Genomic DNA, 5804 nt, shown 5'->3' with positions numbered 1-5804 from the left:
CTGTGTCCAATCCCCAGACTCATGTGGTGAGACAAAAAAAAAAAAAAAAAAAAAAAAAAAAAAAAATAAAAATAAATTTTAAAAAAAAAAAAAAAAAAAAAAAAAAAAAAAAAAAAAGAAAAATAATACAATGAAGACCCACACTGTAGACTTGATGCAATGTGGGGTGCAAGGAGAAAAACTTTTTCAGAGAGTATTTAGGTGAGGGGAGGTTCTAGGAAGGGCAGCAGGCTTTCTTCAGCTGTGTCCAATCCCCAGACTCATGTGGTGAGACAAGAAGGTGTTTTTGTGAAGCTTCAGGTCAGCGCGGTGCCCAGACACCCGAATGGTGCTCTCTCATCAGTGCCATTTATATAGCACACAGCTGTCCTTGCTCCGTATTTCTTTCATCTGTTAAGATGGTATCTTCAAATACCAAGGTGCCTGAAATCAAATCAGACAAGTTGGAGTCACCTTTACCTATGTCTCGTCCCTCAAATCAAGGAACCCTGATGTTCTGGGGCATCCACTTTAAAACATTCTCAAATTGAGCATTCTTTTTTTTTTTCTTTGGCCTGGCCTCTGCTTGCCACTCCAATCTTAATTTTTGCTTGTCCTGAACTTGCACCCTAAGCTCCAGCTGAAGTAATTTCAATTCACGGGGCATATATTGCTCTTACCCCTCCAGGATTCTCATATGCTGTCTTTTTTTTTTTCTTATATCTTAATCCCCACTTTGGCCTGTATTATTCGTCCTTCACATTCCGAAGTCAGTCATTTCTTCATATTCTAACCCCTACTCCTCCTAAGAAGGGGTTACATATCCCTTGCTGTATGGTCCATGGCACCTGGAATTACCACTACTTGTCCTGAGGACTGGTGTCTGTGTCTTGCTCAAGGCAATATGCCCAGTGCTGGTTAGAACCATGGCTGTTCCATGGTAGATACTCAAAAAAGAGAGTCTTAGTGAATGAGTAAGTGAGAGAATTCCCATTTCCACTGCCTTATCCTAGTGATGAGAAGACAAAGGCTTAGTCCATTGTAACAGGCATCTTAACCAGTCTACCTCTTTCCTTGACTCCAGCCTCTCTCTCTATCATCCTTCTCATTGTTATGTGAGTTATCTTTCTAAAACAAGATGGTTCCCCACTGCTTAGAATGAAAAGTCCAATTGCTTTAGCATACACACCAAGTCATTAATAACTGAGTCGCAACTCACATTTCCTGACGTTTCTTCTTATCACCAGCCACATGCCAAATTCTGCTGCCTTTGTCCCTTGGCTTCTAAATGTCTACCTCACTTCTCCATTTTCAACAACCATCCCGTCTAAAAAGTAATATTCCTACTTCTCTTAGACTCAAGTCTATATGTACATTAAAGCACTTGTGTTAAATTGTAATTTTTGTGTTTTGTTTTTTGTTTGTTTTTGAGACAGAGTCTCATTCTGTTGCTCAGGGTGGAGTGCAGTGGCATGATCTCGGCTCACTGCAACCTCTGCCTCCCAGGCTCAAGTGATTCACCTGCCTCAGCCTCCCAGCTAGCTGGGATTACAGGCATGTGTCACCATGCCTGGCTAATTTTTGTATTTTTAGTAGAGAGGGGGTTTCACCCTGTTGGACAGGCTCGTCTCAAACTCCCAACCTCAAGTGATCTGCCTGCCTCAGCCTCCCAAAGTGCTGGGATTACAGGTGTGAGCCACCGCGCCCGGCCTGAACTAGGATTACAGGTGTGAGCCACCGCGCCCGGCCTGAACTAGGATTACAGGTGTGAGCCACCGCGCCCGGCCTGAACTAGGATTACAGGTGTGAGCCACCGCGCCCGGCCTGAACTATAATTTTATTTTGCTATTTGTCTGTCTTTTCCAGTGCTCACTGAGCATCCCACGGTGGGCTATGTCTGAAATCCCATTTACTAGCTCAATATTTGGCTCCCAGTAGGAGCCCAATAAATGTTTTTTATAATCAATTACAAGAAGCCAAAATTCTATGAGCCTAATCACTAAAGAAACTTCAAATGTGGAAGTTAATTGCTTTAACTAGGAACATAAAAGCAGAATAAATCAAAATTAATACAGCTGTTTTTATCTTGGAGCCAACAGATTATGTTACATAGAATATTTATGCTCATGCTTATTTATAGGTTTATATAGTTTTGTATTGTCATCTGTTGCAATTTGAAGATTGCTCATGTAAGTCTCAACTTGAACAAATTAACAAAATTTAACAAATTCAGAGAAAACCTGGATTTTATATTAATTTTGATTCATTAATTCTAAACCTATTAAATTAGCTTAAAATTATTAACCTCTCTCCCCAAGATAAAAGAACAAGCTCCTCAATAGGTAGGATACTCTGTGTTTTAAGCATTTGCTAATTTGTGATCCTTGTGTTTTTGCTTTTATTTTTTTTTAACTCTTCAGTTGGAATTTTGACTCTAGAAGAAAGATATTCCTTATATAATCCCCATGTAGCAGCACTTAATGATTCTAAAGTTCTTTCCCCATGTGAACAATGAAGACTATATGACAAAATGCTGGAAACTGCCTCCCAGACATACATCCCGAAGCAAAAAACAAATTTTTAAACTGCTGTTACTGTACTGAACAACCCAAGTTATGACCACGCATGTGTAATCACAGATAAAGAGGAACATGCCTCAGTTCCAAAGGTTCTAATGATTACAATACCCACAAGACAAAAGGTAACACAGAACTCTGCATAAATAAGTTGATAAGGCTAGGAGGTAATATATTTGCCTGATTTTAATGGAAATCAACAGAATAACTCATTAAATAAAATAAAATGTACCCACAATAGAAAAATAGCACATATTGGGGGAAAAAACAACAATAAAAAACTCAGTATCACTCTATCACTTTCAGTTTAGAGAAAGAAAACTGTAAAGTACTTAAACCTACATTTCTTCTCCCTGAGTCCTTTCTCTGCATATTCATTGTCTATTTATCTACATTTATGAATGACAAGTGGATCTCAGAAGCCATCCAGTTCAACTTTCTCATGTAACAGCCTAAGATACTGAGGCCCAGAAATGTGAAGCTTGTCCAAGATCACAAGGCTAATTATGAGCAGAGAAGAGTGACAACCCAGATCTCTTCCAAACACATGTTCAGGCTTCTTTTTAGTAAATCTGAGGTTCATGCACTGGAATATAGATTTCAATACCTACCACCCATGGATCTATTTCATGTGCCTTCACAGATTATTTCTACTATAAAAGTTTTAAGAGCTTCTAAAATCAGTACCCTTCATTAAACTGCTTTCCTGAGAGCCCCTGAGGGCAGAAAAATAATTTTAGTAAAATCCACTTATTCATAGGAAATTAAATATTTCATGCAATGGATAACTTGAGAATCTTGTGTTCTTGTTCCTTTTTAACTCTTCAATCTGATTTAGACTCCGGAAGCAAGACATTCCTTATATAATCCCAATGAAGCAGTGCCTAATGATTCTAAAGTTCTTTCTACATAAGAACAATGAACAATATGTGACCAAATGCTGAAAATAACCTACAAGTCTTCCACTGAAGCAGAAAAATTTAAATCAACTGTTAGTACTATATTAATGAAACCCATGTTCTTAAGCCTTTTTTTTTTTTTTTTTTTTTTGAGACAGAGTCTCTCTCTGTTGCCAGGCTGGAGTGCAGTGGCATGATTTCGGCTTACTGCAACCTCCGCCTCGCCTCCCGGGTTCGCAATTTTCCTGCCTTAGCCTCCTGAGTAGCTGGGATTACAGGCGTGTGCTATCATGCCCGGTTAATTTTTGTACTTTTAGCAGAGACAGGGTTTCACCATGTTGGTCAGGGTGGTCTCGAACGCCTGACCTTGTGATCTGCCCGCCTCAGCCTCCCAAAGTGCTGGGATTACAGGCGTGAGTCACAGCACTCGGCCTTAAGCATTTAAATAACTAGTCACTCCTTTGTTAAAAAACACCTTTAAAATCTCTTGTGCTGGCAGGAGGTCCCTCTAAATGACGTTCCAACGTACCCTTCTGACCATGCTCACCCGAGCACTATGTTCTTAAACAGAACTACCGTGTGTCCTCTCCTCCCCCTTGCCCACATCTCTCCCTCCGTTCAGAAGCATTTCATATTCAGAAGGTCCTGTTCTGATGACACTTATTTTAAATGCCACAGTGTTTTCCATCCCTCTCTCGGGCACATATCCTCTAGGCCCTGCACTGCTATTACGGGTGCACATCTCTCATCTTTCCTCCTCGACTGTAAACCCCAGGAGCAGGATTTATGGTCTGAGTCTTCTGTGGTTTGCCACTCGTAAGCCCCAATAGTATCTGGCGAGGCATACTTCAAAGAGGAGGTGTGCATAGAGATTTACTGCATGAGGGCAGGAAGGAGATAACTGTATCCCAGGACAGAACCATGGGAGCAGTTTGTCATATCATCGAGGAAACTGAGGTGCAGCCTGGTGAAGGGACTTGCCAAAGTTCAGCCCACATAGGTAAATTCCTTATGATTTCAGACCCTATAACCAGGTAACTTTCTGCATCAACTCCATTTTTAAATGCATTGTTTTTCCTTGAAATCACTCCACAAATGTCCGTGTCCTCCAAACTTGAATGAACAGAAGTTATTCTTTTGTTATACTGACAAATATTGACTCTCTCTCTGTAGATATGCAGTCAATATATGGAAATGATATATATACGTATATATATAATTTGTTCTGCTGTAATAGAGACACTGAGAGGGATGTGTGTCCTCCCTGTGAAATCACTCTAGACTGTGGTTTCTAATAATGTCACTTTTGTACCGTTTTGTTTATTCTGTTCCTAACCAGGTTGTCACTAACTTCTGTTATCCTCACTCCAGTGGCTTCTCTTTTTAATTTGCATTTCTTTGAGAAATGGGATTCTGAGCTACACTAAAATAGTATCCAATGAAAGGCAGAAAGCTATCCCTGAGTCCACCAATTATTTTTTCTATGAATACAGTAGATAAGCTTTAAAACATGCATTTTTGGCTACTCAGTGGCAGTCTTGTTTCTTTCTCAGTTTGAATTCTGGAGGGACAGGATGTGGGATAATAGATCTCTAGGAGCAAATTGAGGTGACCTGAAGTCAAGTGCCTCGTTGACTAAGCTCTTGTTTTAGATACATGTGTCAGTGATCCACGTATGCCATGGCAGCATATCTGTAATAGCTTGCTGAGTTAAAAACAAACAGAAACAGAATTATACTATCGTACGAATAGTCCCTGTTTTGAAAAAAAATTTCTACATTTACATACAGTTTGAAAGGATGCCACCCTCATAGTATCGTGACATTTTTCCTAGGAAAATAGTGTTTATTGCTAGGGAGGAGGGAAGACTTAACAGTATGTTTTTAGTTTAGTTACTTCTGGAGTTTTGATTTCTAATTTTTCTGCATTATTCTCTGAGAACATGAATTACACATTGATGCTAATTCTATGAAATCTATTGAGACGTATTTTATGGCATCACATATGGTCAATTACTGAAACAGTCTATGCGTGTTGGAAAGGAATGTATCCACTAGTTGTTGGCTACAGGGTTTAATATATGTATGCTAGATCAAGCTTGTTAAAACTGTGTTATTCAAATCATCTATAATCTTTTTCATCTGCACGACTCATTAAATACTGAGTTGTATTAACCTTGCACTATAATAGTAAATGTGTTAATTACTCTAGTTTGCCATTTTATTTTATATATTTTGAGGCTATATAAAGTATATATAAACAAGTTTAGAATTATTACAACTTTGCAGTTAATTGTAGCTTACATTATGTAATGATCTTTTTTATTCCTACTAGTTTTTGCTTTTAATAC

General features: G+C 38.9%; 1 protein-coding gene across 3 annotated transcripts in view; it reads right to left on the bottom strand.

Moving 5' to 3' along the window:
- Positions 1-5804, bottom strand: part of KCNN2 (potassium channel, calcium activated intermediate/small conductance subfamily N alpha, member 2) — a 139552-nt gene that overhangs the window by 49611 nt on the left and 84137 nt on the right. The window lies entirely within an intron of this gene.

Source organism: Colobus angolensis, unplaced genomic scaffold (genome assembly GCF_000951035.1).
Source record: "Colobus angolensis palliatus isolate OR3802 unplaced genomic scaffold, Cang.pa_1.0 Scaffold62, whole genome shotgun sequence".
NCBI classification, from domain to species: domain Eukaryota; kingdom Metazoa; phylum Chordata; class Mammalia; order Primates; family Cercopithecidae; genus Colobus; species Colobus angolensis.
The sequence above is the reverse complement of the archived record's forward strand: the minus strand, read 5'-3'. Positions and strand labels throughout refer to the sequence as shown.